Raw genomic sequence first — 16,249 nt, forward strand, 5'->3', positions numbered from 1 at the left:
GCCGGGGTGGAGGTGGACTGGCGGTGGGGAGTTGTTTCGGGGCGGCGAGGCGGCGCTGGGGCCGGCGGTTCGGACGGTGGTGGCTGGCGGCTCAGGGGGGTGCAGGTTGAAGATGAATTGCAGGCCCTCCCTAAACTACATGTCAAGTGCCTCTCTGCTACCATTGCGTTCAGTTTCGACAGTAACATTCAGATTCCACAGTAAATTTCAGTTTCGACAGTTAAGTTCAGAGTCAACAGTTTTTACCTCATCTGTTGTAGTCAGGTGGTTTTTGGTGATGTAAATTTTACATCATCTATTGGAGATGCTGTTAGAATCCCACTTGAGATTGATGATGTCTGTCTTGTGCTGCTTCAGCCTTGATGTCTTATGGCTCACCGGAGCTGCTCCAACGACAGAATGATCCATCACAACAGAGCAGTGCCCTGGACGCCGTCTACAGATTCCTTAGATATTCCTCCACACCTCTGACAGCCACCTCTGCCTCAACTGCTTCAACGACCAACCCAATGATGCTGAGGTCGACACGGCTACGGCAGAGAGGTTGTACACTTGTTGCATCACTTATTACTATACATTCATGTCGATCCATTAGGGCTATTTTGGTTCAATGGAAAAACATAGCAATAGGGAATTTTCCAATGGCACTCTACTATTCAATTATTCATGCATTTTGTTGAAAGGAATGAAGCAAAACATCCACCTGGACCTACTTTTCAAAATCCTATGCATGAAAACAAGACCAAGTGCATTAGTGGCAGAATAACATTCTAACTATACACGCTTTCATATGGTTTCACTTTATTTTGGCCATGTTTCTTTGCATTCCTCTGCTCTTCCAATTCATGTAAACCAAACACCCAAGTTGACAGAAATCCTGTGTTTATTCCTATCCTATTCTGGTGTTTTTCCTATCCCCTGCGTTTTTAGAATCATGCAAGCCAAATGAGCCCACATAGAATTACTTCAGTTACAGGTAGGTGTCGAAGGGAACTTTGTGTGGTTTGTCCTGCTCCTGCCGCGATGTCGTCCACCTCACCTGAGGTGCTCCATCGACAGAAACATCCACCAAACCAGACATCACGACTCCTGACCGTCTTTCGCCGCCTCAGATCTCCTTCCCTACCGCCGGCACCCACCGCAATGGCATCACCATCATCGACTCAACAGATGAACCTGAGGAGTATACGTGTCCACAAGAGAGGTCGCACTCTTTTGTTTTTGCTTATGTTATGCATTGCTTAGAATTACCTGCTACTTTATCGTCCTGTTCACCTCTTGGACTCCAAGTCAGGTCCAAATTAATGTTCAAACTTGAGTTCTAAATTAGTTGTGGGGAACATATCGAGGAAGCAATGAATAGTATCTCTGTCTAATATCTGGTTCACCTAGGGTATGCCTATGTTGTTCATCTTGGGTGGTAAACAAATAGTAAAGCAATCATCATCTGTCTTTTTATTAAATTAAAGCAATCATCAGCCTGCTCTAATTATTTTTGGACCCATCCACTGGTTGTTACCATCACTCTAAATTTCTGCATGCTCTCCTTACATGATCTCACCATATTTTTTTCGTATGCATGTCAGATATTGTACACAGTCATGCTGAATATGTAGAGAAAAAGAGAAGAGTTTTGCGCGGCAATACAATGTCATGCAAACATCGCTCCATGGTGGGTTCAATGGCAAACCCTCCCCACCCCTCTCCAGATTGTAATCCAGAGGAAGATATCTGTTCTGAGGCGGATTCAGACGCCGCTTGTAACACCCCGCATGTAACTTGCCATATTTGTAACTCCGACTCTTGCCATTTCCGGCTATGTGATATGTTTTTCCCTCCATTGTCGGGTTTTGTCTTTCGTTTTGTATTTTGTCATGTCATGCATTTTCATATCATGTCATCATGTGCATTGCATTCGCATACGTGTTCGTCTCATGCATCCGAGCATTTTCCCCGTTGTCCGTTTTCCAATCCGGCGCTCCTATCTCCTCCGGTGCACCCCTCTTGTTTTCTTTCGCGTGCGTGTGTCAAACTTTCTCGAAATGGACCGAGGCTTGTCAAGTGGCCTTAATATACCACCCGGAGACTACCGGTCAAGTTTCGTTCCATTCGGAGGTCGTTTGGTACTCCAACGGTTAACCGGGCATCCGAAAGTCCATTTGAGAGTCCAGCAAAACCCCCCTCTAAAACCAGCCCAAAACCCACCAAACTCTCTTCCATGCTCTAGGTCGTTCGATCACGATCGTGTGGGCGAAAACCGCACCTCATTTGGAGTCTCCTAGCTCCCTCTACCTGTAAAACTCCATCTCCCCCGAAAAACGGAATCGCAGACGAAACCCTAGAAACTCCCTCCGCGCCGCGCCGGACGCGTCCGCCCACGCCGGACAACGTCCGCCGCGCCGCCCGGCCAACCGGAGCGCGCCACGTCGCCTCCTCCTCTCTCCCCACGCCGCCGGCTCGCCGGGCCCAGGCGGGGCCCGTCCGAGCCCACATCACCGGCGCCCGAGCCCGCGCTCTCCTCTCCTCCGCGCAGGCGCCCGAGCCGCCGCCGCGCGCCCTGGCCGCCGCCGCCCGGCGTCTCCCGCGGGTCGCCGCCGGCGCCGCCCGCACCGGCCACCGGCCCACCGCCGCCGCCGCTCCTCTCCCCCCGCCGCCTTCCTCTTCCTCCGGCCGCTCGGCCCCTCGTCTCTTCCGTCACTGAGCCCGAGCTCGAGGAGCCGGCCAGATCCGATCGGGAGCTACTGTACGCGTTGACCTCTCCTCGCCCCTAATTTTCTCCAAGTGTTGAAATTCTTCAGCATCTTGCTCTGTTTGCGATGCGATAACTCCTTGAATGTAGCTCCGATTCGTGCGTGTAATATGTAAAATTCTTCGTGTCATGATGCTCTTCATTTTGTTCAATTGCACCATGTTCATTAGAGGTCTTCTTGATGCCCAAATCTCTGTTGGGAGAGGGCTAGTTGCGGTTATTCTCTGGTTCTTATCAGAACTTGGAGATTTGTCATTTTTGTACGATTTAATCTGTGCATCTTTTGAGCATGAGCTCTACATGTGTTTTGAAGTATGCCATGCCATCTTTCCAGTGGTGTAGTCCATGTATTTTTGTGATCTCTGTGGTGACTAGCACAAGCATGCAAAGTAGGCCCCGTAATATTTCTGATTTCAGGGACTTGGTGATTTCTCCAAGTCCTTGTCTGCTGTAATTTTGTTGCCATGTAAACTTGATGCTACAGAGAGATCCATGCATATTTTGGAGATGTTCAGTAAGGATGTTTTGTAGATATTGTTGTAGTTGATCCATTCCTGCAATTGTTTGCAATTATGGAGTGCCATAGCATGAATCAATCTTGCTCTACTTTTGCTATAAAATATTACTGGCAGATTCTTAACATGACATGCATTTTTGCCAAGCTGATTGTAGTTGATCCATACATGCTATGCTTTTGTTCTTTCCATGGTTAGCTTCATAAACATGCCATCTTGCTGTAGGTATGCTTTGTTTGTCATGCATTGCTCTGTAGTGAGTGCATCAAGCTCACAAAGAGGCCTACATATTAATATTTCTGCCATGCTCTGTTTTCTGCCAAGTCTGAAACCTGATAACGAAACTTGCTATGTTTACATGCTTGCCATTATATCTTCTGTTCCTTTTTGGCTTATGGTCAGTAAGGGACTTTTATCATGTGCAGTTAGTATAACACTTCCATGCCTTGTTTTTCTATGTTAAGTTCCTGTAGCATGTTGATTTCGTGCTCTGTACATAGCTACCTGATGCTGTTTACTGCCATGTCCAGTTTTTCACTAAGTCTGTGATCCTGTAATCTTTTGCACTTTTGCCATGCTTGTTTGAGCTTGATATGTTGTGAACTAGCCGTAGCTCAGTGTTCATCTTTTGTCAAGCATCTCCTTTAGTTTACTGTCATATGCTTTGTTGCTATGTTGGGGTGCTATAGCATTGTTGTTTGTTGTATTTTAAGTGCTATCATGCTGTTAACCGCAGATTCGTGTCATTCTTGTTTTGCTTGCCATTTGCAAACCGTGCATCCGATTCCGGTGATCTTTATATCGATTTCGACCGAAATCACCTCATCTTTCCAGTGGCATGCTTGGTTTGCCAAGTTACTGCCATGTTCATCATTTTCCTTCCGGAGCACGCATATGCATCGCGTATCATATCTTGCATATCATACATGTTTTGCATCATGTTGCTTGCGCATTTCTCGTTGTTGATTGTGGTTCCGTTTGTTTGTGTTCTTGTCTTGGGTAGAGCCGGGAGACGAGTTCGTGAACGAGGAACCTGTCGAGTACGCTTACGAGGATCAAGCTTTCGACAACTCTGAGAACCTTGCAGGCAAGATGACCACCCCTCGAAATCACTTCTATCTTTGCTATGCTAGTTGTTCGCTCTATTGCCATGCTCCGCTACCTATCACTTGCTATATAATGTCTCCTATTTCAGCCATGTCAGCCCTAACCATCCTTTCCTAGCAAACCATTGTTTGGCTAAGTTACCGCTTTTGCTCAGCCCCTCTTATAGCGTTGCTAGTTGCAGGTGAAGTTGAAGTTTGTTGCATGTCGGAACATGGATATGTTGGGATATCACAATATCTCTTATTTAATTAATGCATCTATATATTTGGTAAAGGGTGGAAGGCTCGGCCTTATGCCTGGTGTTTTGTTCCACTCTTGCCGCCCTAGTTACTATTATACCGGGATTATGTTCCTTGAGTTTGCGTTCCTTACGCGGTCGGGTGATTTATGGGACCCCCTTGACAGTTCACCTTGAATAAAACTCCTCCAGCAAGGCCCAACTTTGGTTTTACCATTTGCCACCTAAGTCTTTTCCCCCCGGGTTTTCGCGAGCCCGAGGGTCATCTTATTTTAACCCCCCCCCCCCCCCCCCCCGGGGCCAGTGCTCCTTCGAGTGTTGGTCCGAACTGAGCAGACTGCGGGGCCCCCTCCAGGAAACTCGAGGTCTGGTTTTACTCGTAGGATGTCTCATCCGGTGTGCCCTGAGAACGAGATATGTGCAGCTCCTATCGGGATTTGTCGGCACATTCGGGTGGCTTTGCTGGTCTTGTTTTACCATTGTCGAGATGTCTTGTAAACCGGGATTCCGAGACTGATCGGGTCTTTCCGGGAGAAGGTTTATCCTTCGTTGACCGTGAGAGCTTATGATGGGCTAAGTTGGGACACCCCTGCAGGGTATTATCTTTCGAAAGCCGTGCCCGCGGTTATGAGGCAGATGGGAATTTGTTAATGTCCGGTTGTAGATAACTTGTCACTTGACCCAATTAAAATACATCAACTGCGTGTGTAACCGTGATGGTCTCTTCTCGGCGGAGTCCGGGAAGTGAACACGGTCTGAGTTATGTATGACGTAAGTAGGTGTTCAGGACCTCTTCTTGGTCATTGCTAGATGACGTCCGTTCCGTTGCTTCTCTTCTCGCTCTCTTTGCGCTAGTTAGCCACCATATATGCTTTTGCCGCTGCAGCTCCACCTCATTACACCTTCCTTTCCTACTAGCTTAAATAGTCTTGATCTCGCGGGTGTGAGATTGCTGAGTCCCCGTGACTCACAGATTCTACCAAACAGTTGCAGGTGCCGACGATGCCAGTGCAGATGATGGCGTCGATCTCAAGTGGGAGTTCGACGAGGAACGTGGTCGTTACTATGTGTCTTTTCCTGTTGATCAGTAGTGGAGCCCAGTTGGGACGATCGGGGATCTAGCATTTGGGGTTGTCTTATTTTCATCTGGATTTGACCGTAGTCGGTCTATATGATTGTATTTTGGATGATGTATGAATGATATTTATGTATTGTGTGAAGTGGCGATTGTAAGCCAACTCTTTATCCCATTCTTGTTCATTACATGGGATTGTCTGAAGATGACCCTTCTTGCGACAAAACCACTATGCGGTTATGCCTCTAAGTCGTGCCTCGACACGTGGGAGATATAGCCGCATCGTGGGCGTTACAAGTTGGTAATCAGAGCCATCCCCGACTTAGGAGCCCCCTGCTTGATCGAATCGCTGGCGTTGTTGAGTCTAGAACAAAAATGTTTTGAGTCTTAGGATTATATATATCGGAGAGTAGGATTCTTTTTACTCCTCAGTCCCTTCGTCGCTCTGGTGAGGTCTCCTGTCGTAGAAGTTTTGACTATTCTCTCCTCAAATTTCACTAATTTTTTTTTGGATCACGCGGGTATCTTGGAATCGTTCCGATGGTTTTGTGATGAAAACATTGTTCTTGGTGCCTCCTGACATTTAGGGGTTGTGGCAGTGTCCCGGGGAGTTGAGCTCCGAGGTGTTGTCGTCACAATTTTATCGTTGCAGTTCTGGAATACCTGAGTTTCGCCGACATCGAAATCTCTTTTATGCAGTTGTTGGGGAGATCACCTCGACGCCACCCAGTACTGGAGCGGGAGTTCGGGAGTATTGCCATAACTTGTATAACGGATGTTTTTCGAAGGTTGAGGTAAACGATTTCCGAAGGTTTCTTGGTTATGTGTTGACGGATGGATACAGCTGGATCTAGGGATTGCTAGTTTGGGTGATATATATTTTGTGTCCCCTGTATCCCCTACACCAGATTGCATAACCAGAAAGTTTCGGGAGTTTATAAGTGGGAATTCAAGTAGCCTTAGGATATCTTTCCGACAGATGCATGATATGAGATTGGGGTTCGACGTCTAGTGGTCCGCCTTTCCACGGTTGATTTTACAGTGGTCTCGTAGTGTCTTAAAGAGTCCATGGCTTTGCCGACTCGGGGACGCTTCGTATGTCATGTGCACAGCCTTGTACATGATGGTGCTGTACGATTGAGCCCGTGTGGGCCCCACCACAAAAACTTCGGACGAAATATCTATCATATGTTTGTTCCGGCTTATTCTGCAAGCCAATACTTTGTTTTATTTTGTATTGTGGTATTCGAGTTACTTCGAATTCATATGTTGATTCCATATCTTTTTCAAGTGGCTTCTCAACTTATGGAAGTGTGATGATTTACTACGGAATTCATTCGTTCATCTCCGTTCAAATGTTTATTGTGAAGACTATATGTTGCAATTTCTATCCGTTGATTCTACTTATCTATTTGTCTATCAAGATGCTAACGGATGTCACCCTCTTCAGGATGGCTCCGCCAACGCGTCAGAATCCGGATCGCAATGAAGGGAGTCAAGCGAACCCTCCGCCACCACCTCCACCTCCGGAGGCATGGCAAGCAATCATGGCAGCCACCAACGCCAATGCTCAAATGATTCTGCAACTCTTGCAAGAACGTACTCAAGGGCAAGGCAATCAAGGCAATCAAGGTCAAGGCAACAATCAGTTTCACTTTGCCACTCTCAACCAGTTTCTCGCAAATCAGCCCAAGTCTTTTAGCTACTGTGCCGAGGCCACGGATGCCGATGATTGGCTCGTGGACATCAACAAGCATTTTGAATGTAGCAATGTCAGGCCTGAGGACTTTGTCAAGTTCACTTCTTTCCAGCTCAAGGACCAAGCTGCTGATTGGTATCAACAATACAAAGATTCCAGAGGAGGTCGTGTGATCACTTGGACTGACTTCTGTCGGGACTTCAAAGCGCACCACATTCCACAAAGTGTTGTTGAGGGCAAGCGTGAGGAGTTCCGCAATCTCAAGCAAGGCAACATGTCTGTGTATCAATACAACATTCAGTTTCAGAAACTTGCTCGCTTCGCTAAACAAGACGTTCCTGATGAAAAGAGCATGATCTATCACTTCAGAGGTGGCCTTAAAGAGGATCTGCAGTTAGCTCTCGTTCTTGTTGAGCCTACTCAGTTTGATCAATTCTACAATATGGCACTTAAGCAAGAGGCTGCTCAGCTCAAGTGTGAGGCTTCTAAGAAGAGAGTCAGAGACGCAGTTCAGTCTTCTTCTTCCTCACTTGTGACAGCTAAGCAACAGAAGTTCTGGTTGCCTCCTCCTCCTCCGTTTCGCCAGCCTTACCAGCAGAAGAACAAAGGTGGCCATGGTTCTAACAACTCTTCCAACTCTGGCTATCAGAACAAGTCTCAGAATCAAGCTCCAAAGTCCAATGCTCCTTATCACCGTCCACTCTCAGAGGTGACTTGCAACAAGTGTCAGCACAAAGGTCACTATGCTAACAAGTGCTTCAACCAAAGGCGTCTTCCTCCTCCTCCTCCTGTCAGATCTTCCAGCAATGCAGTGGTCAAGCATAATCCAAAGTCTGCAAAGGTGAACATGATGAATGCAGATCAAGCGGAGGAATCTACTGATGTGATAATGGGTAATCTATCAGTTAATGATATTCCTGCAAAAGTTCTTTTTGATACTGGTGCATCGCATTCTTTCTTGTCATACCCATTTGCATCGAAGCACAATGTTGACACAGAGATTTTATCCAAAGTTATGCAAGTTGTTTCTCCGGGTAAGCTTTTGTCTTCTAGTTTGGTTGCTCCCGATGTCTCCATCAAGATGGGCGACTATAAATTTCAGTCTTCTCCAATTGTTCTTGGTGACTCAGATATTGATCTAATTCTCGGGATGGACTGGCTTTCTAAGCACAAGGCTCAACTTGATTGTGCTGCCAGGGAAATTCAATTGACACACTCGTCTGAGGATGTGATTATTTTTGCCGCTCGTGATGAAACCATTCGATTTTTCTCTCTCAATGAGAAGGGCGAATTGAATGCCATCTCTCAAATTCCAGTCGTTTGCGAGTATCAAGATGTCTTTCCAGAAGAGCTTCCGGGTATGCCTCCTCATCGGCCAGTTGAGTTCGTTATCGAACTAGAGCCTGGTACTGAACTCGTTTGCAAGCGTCCATACAAGCTTGGACCCAACGAGCTGAAGGAATTGAAGAAGCAGCTTGATGAACAAGAACGTCTGGGTTTGATCAGACCAAGTTCTTCTCCATGGGGTTGTGGTGTTCTTTTTGTCAAGAAGAAGGATGGCACGGACCGACTTTGTGTCGACTACCGTCCATTGAACAAGAAGACAATCAAGAACAAGTATCCACTTCCCAACATCAATGATCTATTTGAGCAACTCAAAGGTGCTAAAGTATTCTCGAAGCTTGACCTTCGTATGGGTTATCATCAGATTCGCATTCGTGAAGAAGATATTCCCAAGACAGCATTCAGAACAAGCTTTGGTTCTTATGAATATACTGTCGTGTCTTTCGGCCTTGTCAATGCTCCTCCAGTGTTCTCTCGGATGATGAATTTCATCTTCAACCCCTATACCAATGAATTCGTTCTGGTGTATCTCGATGATATCTTGGTCTTCTCCAAGAATAAGCAGGATCATGCCAAACATTTGCGATTGGTGCTCGACAAGCTCAGAGAGTATCAATTCTATGCGAAGTTCTCCAAATGTGAGTTTTGGCTCGATGAAGTTCTTTTCCTTGGTCACATCATCTCTGCCAAGGGCATCGCTGTTAACCCCGAGAAGGTGTCCGCAGTTGTGGATTGGGAACCTCCTCAAAATGTCAAGCAGCTCCGCAGTTTTCTGGGTCTTGCAAGCTATTGCTGAAGATTCGTTGAGAATTTCTCCAAGATTGCAAAGCCTCTTTCCAACCTCCTATAGAAGCATGTGAAATATGTCTGGTCTCCTGAGTGTGACGTTGCCTTCAACACTCTCAAAGAGAAACTAGTCACAACTCCTGTCTTGACTCCTCCTGATGAATCCAAGCCGTATGAAGTTTTCTGTGATGCTTCTCTCCAAGGTCTCGGTGCTGTGTTAATGCAAGAGAAGAAAGTTGTGGCCTATACCTCTCGGCAGTTGAAGCCCAACGAGAAGAACTACCCCACTCACGATCTTGAGTTGGCGGCAGTTGTCCATGCATTAATAACGTGGAGACATCTCTTGTTGGGAAGACAAGTGGACATTTTCACCGATCACAAGAGTCTCAAGTATATCTTCACTCAGCCCAACCTCAACCTCAGGCAGACTCGATGGGTCGAGATGATTCAAGAGTACAATCCGAGTATCGAATATACTCCAGGCAAGGCCAATGTCATTGCAGATGCTTTAAGCAGGAAGGCTTATTGCAACAGCTTAATTCTCAAGCCTTTCCAACCGGATCTTTGTGAAGCTTTCCGCAAGCTGAATCTCCAAGTTGTTCCTCAAGGCGTTCTTGCCAACCTCATAGTATCTCCTACTTTGGAAGATCAAATTCGTGAGGCACAACTCCTTGATGCCATGGTGAAGAAGGTGAAACGTGGTATCGACAAGGGTCTTTCCAAATACAAGTGCTATCGCATTGATGACAGAGACCCTTTGTTCTTCGAGGACCGGATTGTGGTTCCTAAAGGTGATCTACGGAAAGTCATAATGAACGAGGCGCACAATTCTCTTCTGTCCATTCATCCTGGAAGTACGAAGATGTATCATGACCTCAAGCAGTCGTATTGGTGACTCGAATGAAGCGAGAAATTGCTCAATTCGTGAATGAATGTGATGTCTGCCGAAGAGTGAAAGCAGAACACCAACGACCAGCTGGTCTCCTCCAACCTCTTGCTATCCCAGAATGGAAGTTTGATCATATCGAAATGGACTTCGTGACTGGTTTTCCAAAGTCCAAGCGTGGAAATGATGCTATCTTCGTTGTCATTGACAAGCTTTCTAAAGTGGCTCATTTCCTTCCAATCAAAGAATCCATCACAGCAGCTCAGCTGGCAGAGCTTTACACCTCCAGAATTGTCTCTTTGCACGGCATTCCACAATTGATTTCTTCAGATCGTGGAAGCATCTTCACCTCTAAGTTCTGGGACTCCTTCCAGAAGGCCATGGGCACTAACATTCGCTTCAGCACAGCTTTCCATCCTCAAACTAGTGGCCAAGTCGAGCGAGTCAATCAAATTCTTGAAGATATGCTCAGGGCTTGTGTCATTTCCTTTGGCATGAAATGGAAAGATTGTCTTCCTTATGCTGAATTCTCCTACAACAACAGCTTCCAAGCAAGTTCGGGCAAGGCCCCATTCGAGATTCTCTATGGCAGAAAGTGTCATACTCCTCTCAATTGGTCAGAGACTGGTGAACGCCAACTTCTTGGCAATGACTTAATCACTGAAGCTGAAGAAATGTGTAAAGTCATCCGTGATAATCTCAAAGCCGCGCAATCGCGCCAGAAGAGTTACTATGATAGTAAGCATCGTGATTTGGCTTTCGAGATCGGAGACCATGTCTACCTCCGCGTCTCTCCAATGAAAGGCACTCGCCGCTTCGGTATCAAAGGGAAGCTTGCCCCTAGATACGTGGGTCCTTTTAAGATCATTGGTAAAAGAGGCGACCTCGCCTATCAACTTGAGCTTCCTTCCAACTTCGCGAACGTGCACGATGTGTTCCACGTGTCACAGCTCCGCAAGTGCTTCAAGACGCCTGAGCGCACTATCAACTTCGAAGAGATTGACCTCCAAGAAGATTTGTCTTATCATGAGCACCCCGTTGCTATTCTTGAAGAAACTGAGCGCAAGACTCGCAACAAGTCTATCAAATTCCTTAAAGTGAAGTGGTCGCACCATTCCGACCGGGAAACCACCTGGGAACGCGAGGACCATCTCCGTTCCGAATATCCGGAGTTCTTTCAGTCCTAGATCTCGGGATGAGATCCTCTCGTAGTGGTGGACTGTTGTAACACCCCGCATGTAACTTGCCATATTTGTAACTCCGACTCTTGCCATTTCCGGCTATGTGATATGTTTTTCCCTCCATTGTCGGGTTTTGTCTTTCGTTTTGTATTTTGTCATGTCATGCATTTTCATATCATGTCATCATGTGCATTGCATTCGCATACGTGTTCGTCTCATGCATCCGAGCATTTTCCCCGTTGTCCGTTTTCCAATCCGGCGCTCCTATCTCCTCCGGTGCACCCCTCTTGTTTTCTTTCGCGTGCGTGTGTCAAACTTTCTCGAAATGGACCGAGGCTTGTCAAGTGGCCTTAATATACCACCCGGAGACTACCGGTCAAGTTTCGTTCCATTCGGAGGTCGTTTGGTACTCCAACGGTTAACCGGGCATCCGAAAGTCCATTTGAGAGTCCAGCAAAACCCCCCTCTAAAACCAGCCCAAAACCCACCAAACTCTCTTCCATGCTCTAGGTCGTTCGATCACGATCGTGTGGGCGAAAACCGCACCTCATTTGGAGTCTCCTAGCTCCCTCTACCTGTAAAACTCCATCTCCCCCGAAAAACGGAATCGCAGACGAAACCCTAGAAACTCCCTCCGCGCCGCGCCGGACGCGTCCGCCCGCGCCGGACAACGTCCGCCGCGCCGCCCGGCCAACCGGAGCGCGCCACGTCGCCTCCTCCTCTCTCCCCACGCCGCCGGCTCGCCGGGCCCAGGCGGGGCCCGTCCGAGCCCACATCACCGGCGCCCGAGCCCGCGCTCTCCTCTCCTCCGCGCAGGCGCCCGAGCCGCCGCCGCGCGCCCTGGCCGCCGCCGCCCGGCGTCTCCCGCGGGTCGCCGCCGGCGCCGCCCGCACCGGCCACCGGCCCACCGCCGCCGCCGCTCCTCTCCCCCCGCCGCCTTCCTCTTCCTCCGGCCGCTCGGCCCCTCGTCTCTTCCGTCACTGAGCCCGAGCTCGAGGAGCCGGCCAGATCCGATCGGGAGCTACTGTACGCGTTGACCTCTCCTCGCCCCTAATTTTCTCCAAGTGTTGAAATTCTTCAGCATCTTGCTCTGTTTGCGATGCGATAACTCCTTGAATGTAGCTCCGATTCGTGCGTGTAATATGTAAAATTCTTCGTGTCATGATGCTCTTCATTTTGTTCAATTGCACCATGTTCATTAGAGGTCTTCTTGATGCCCAAATCTCTGTTGGGAGAGGGCTAGTTGCGGTTATTCTCTGGTTCTTATCAGAACTTGGAGATTTGTCATTTTTGTACGATTTAATCTGTGCATCTTTTGAGCATGAGCTCTACATGTGTTTTGAAGTATGCCATGCCATCTTTCCAGTGGTGTAGTCCATGTATTTTTGTGATCTCTGTGGTGACTAGCACAAGCATGCAAAGTAGGCCCCGTAATATTTCTGATTTCAGGGACTTGGTGATTTCTCCAAGTCCTTGTCTGCTGTAATTTTGTTGCCATGTAAACTTGATGCTACAGAGAGATCCATGCATATTTTGGAGATGTTCAGTAAGGATGTTTTGTAGATATTGTTGTAGTTGATCCATTCCTGCAATTGTTTGCAATTATGGAGTGCCATAGCATGAATCAATCTTGCTCTACTTTTGCTATAAAATATTACTGGCAGATTCTTAACATGACATGCATTTTTGCCAAGCTGATTGTAGTTGATCCATACATGCTATGCTTTTGTTCTTTCCATGGTTAGCTTCATAAACATGCCATCTTGCTGTAGGTATGCTTTGTTTGTCATGCATTGCTCTGTAGTGAGTGCATCAAGCTCACAAAGAGGCCTACATATTAATATTTCTGCCATGCTCTGTTTTCTGCCAAGTCTGAAACCTGATAACGAAACTTGCTATGTTTACATGCTTGCCATTATATCTTCTGTTCCTTTTTGGCTTATGGTCAGTAAGGGACTTTTATCATGTGCAGTTAGTATAACACTTCCATGCCTTGTTTTTCTATGTTAAGTTCCTGTAGCATGTTGATTTCGTGCTCTGTACATAGCTACCTGATGCTGTTTACTGCCATGTCCAGTTTTTCACTAAGTCTGTGATCCTGTAATCTTTTGCACTTTTGCCATGCTTGTTTGAGCTTGATATGTTGTGAACTAGCCGTAGCTCAGTGTTCTACTGTGACAAACACGTATCATCACGGAAGTGTATTTTTTTGTAGTGTCTAGGCTTGCAGGCCTTTGGTCTTCACAAAGATCTGCATGCCACTATGCAAGGCACCCCTGAGTCTTGGTCTTGACACTGTTGATGGTGTCAGAGCTCTCAGGCTCAAGGGTGGTGGCCTTGCTGGTGTTGGGAAAGTTGCCCCGGCAAGGCTCTTGCGGGGGCTACGTAGGCCGCCCCGGCGAGGGTCTTGCCGGGGTAAGCTCACCTTGCCCTTCGCTCTTCATGCTTCTGGCTTGAGCGCTGCCTTGGCAGCCTTGTATCTTTCCTTCTTCTGCCCCGCCAAGCCTGGCTGCAGGTGCGGCTACGACTACCCGTGCACAAGTAAAGGGGTACAGAAAGGCCCCTACTTTTATACACCGACAGGAGCCCCCGGGCCTAGCCACACACAAGCGCAAGGCGTTGTTGGGCTAGGCCCAGAACGGTCCGCGGGCATGCGTGGCAGAGTTTTATCTGCAGTAATTTCTTCGCCAGTTGCGCTTCCCCACGACCCGCATTGAGTGCGTGACATGGGGGTCGTGTGTGGAGTGGTTGCAGCACGCTTGTGTCACGTCGTGGTGAATAGTAAAGAGGCGGCCCGCGTTTTCCCCATAAAAGAGAAAACTGCAGGGGCGCTGCTCATTTACCCTCTATGCCTTTTCCAATCTTGGATTTGTCGTTCCCCTCTTCTCCCTCAAGCACAAATCGAAGCTTTCGCCTCTGCTCACCGCCGCCGCGCCCCATCGCCCTCGATCCCTCATCCCCTCCCAGCCGCCATGGCGCCCAAGACAAGCAAGGGCAAGGGAGTGGCCAAAGACGACGGAGGGAAGGAGGCGCTAGAGAGCGAGTTGGTGGAGCTTCAGACGCAGCGCGCCCTCTTCACCTCGACGTTCGATGCGCTCACCCTCAGGGACATGTTCAGGCCCCTGTGGGGAAGGGAGACGTCGGGGCACCCTGCCACGCACATCGTCCCTGCCTCCTTCACCAAGGCCGGTCCAAACCGGTATCCCTTCTTTGTCGATTATTTCTCCTGCGAGCTCTGCCCCCCTTTCTCAGATTTCTTCAACGACATCATGCACACCTACGGCTTCCACCTTCTGGATTTCACGCCGAACGCTATGGCATGCATGGCCTTCTTTGCCCATCTTTGCGAGGGCTTTGCCGGAGTGCATCCCAGCACGGCGCTCTTCCGCCATTACTTCACCCCTCGCATCCAGCCAGGGGGCGCCATCTCCGGCTGTATTACTTGGATCCCGAGGACCCAGAGCAGGGGCACGTGCCCGGAGGGTGCCCAGAAGGAGAGGTGGGATGAGTGGCGGGGCCGATGGTGCTGGATCGAGGAGGCAGATCCGCAGGAGTTCTGCCGGGTCCGTCGGAAGCCGCCGGTCCACAGCAAGGATTGGAGTGATGTCGACGCCAACGACAAGAAGCTCATGGTCGCCACCACTAGGATCCATTGCCTCACCTCGGCTGGGCTCATTCTCGAGATGATTGGGGCTGACTTCATCCGCCGCCGGATTGCCCCACTGCACAACAAGGGGAGGCCGGCCTGGGACTTCAGGAACGCGGCTGATGTCATGAGGCTCCGCCCCGGCCTGAAACACAATTTAACAGTGCTGCAGCACGCTCATCTTTGCCAGAGGCTTTTTCAGCTCAAGGTTGACGAGGCCGGCGGGGTCGAGAGGACCGCCAAGGCCGAGAAGGCCGGCGGGTCTTTGTTTGGGTTGCCAGCGGGAGTGGTCCCGTTGAGCAACAACTCTTGCCAGACCGCCATCATCGCCATGATGCCGGACTTCAACGCGCACGACCTCGATCCAACCTGGGCCGAGCCGAAAGCGGAGCGGGTGCAGGCATTCTTCGACAACTTGTCAGAGAGGTATATTCGTGACGAGCCACTGCTCGTCCGCGACACCACTCGGGAAGAGCTGGCGTACATCGCCGCCAGGGCGGAGGAGGCGGCACTTGCTAAGGAGGTCGGCAGCGTCGGCACCATGGAGGACGAGGCCGACACGGCCGCAGAAGAGAAAGAGTTCGCCGAGTGGGCGGGGTCTGCCGGGGAAGCCAACGGCGCCGGTGCCGGGGCCCCCCTTGTTGAGGAAGCGGTCAAGGAGTCAGCCAAAGGGGAGACCGAGGCGGATGACTCCTCGGCCCCAGGGAGGGAACACGTCCTGCGGCGGGCTAGCTCTGGCGAGCCGATCCGGCCTGGCGGGACCACGCAGCGGCAACAGGCCCAGGCGCAGCCCGTGCGCCAGACGAGGGCCGCGGCAGTGAAGAAGGCAGCGGCCGCCGCCTCTTCCTCGTCCAAGCGGTGCAGGACTCCATCCCCTTCTCCTCCTCTTTCGGATGGCACCCCGGAGGCTGATTTCGATCTTGGGTCCGTCAGCCCGAAGAGGAGGAGGAGGCCGGCGGAGGAGGATGAGTAAGCACTTTGCCTTTCATCATTTCTGAATCTCTGCTTGTGCCATCTTCCTTA

This window comes from Aegilops tauschii, chromosome 5 (genome assembly GCF_002575655.3).
Source record: "Aegilops tauschii subsp. strangulata cultivar AL8/78 chromosome 5, Aet v6.0, whole genome shotgun sequence".
Classification (NCBI taxonomy): domain Eukaryota; kingdom Viridiplantae; phylum Streptophyta; class Magnoliopsida; order Poales; family Poaceae; genus Aegilops; species Aegilops tauschii.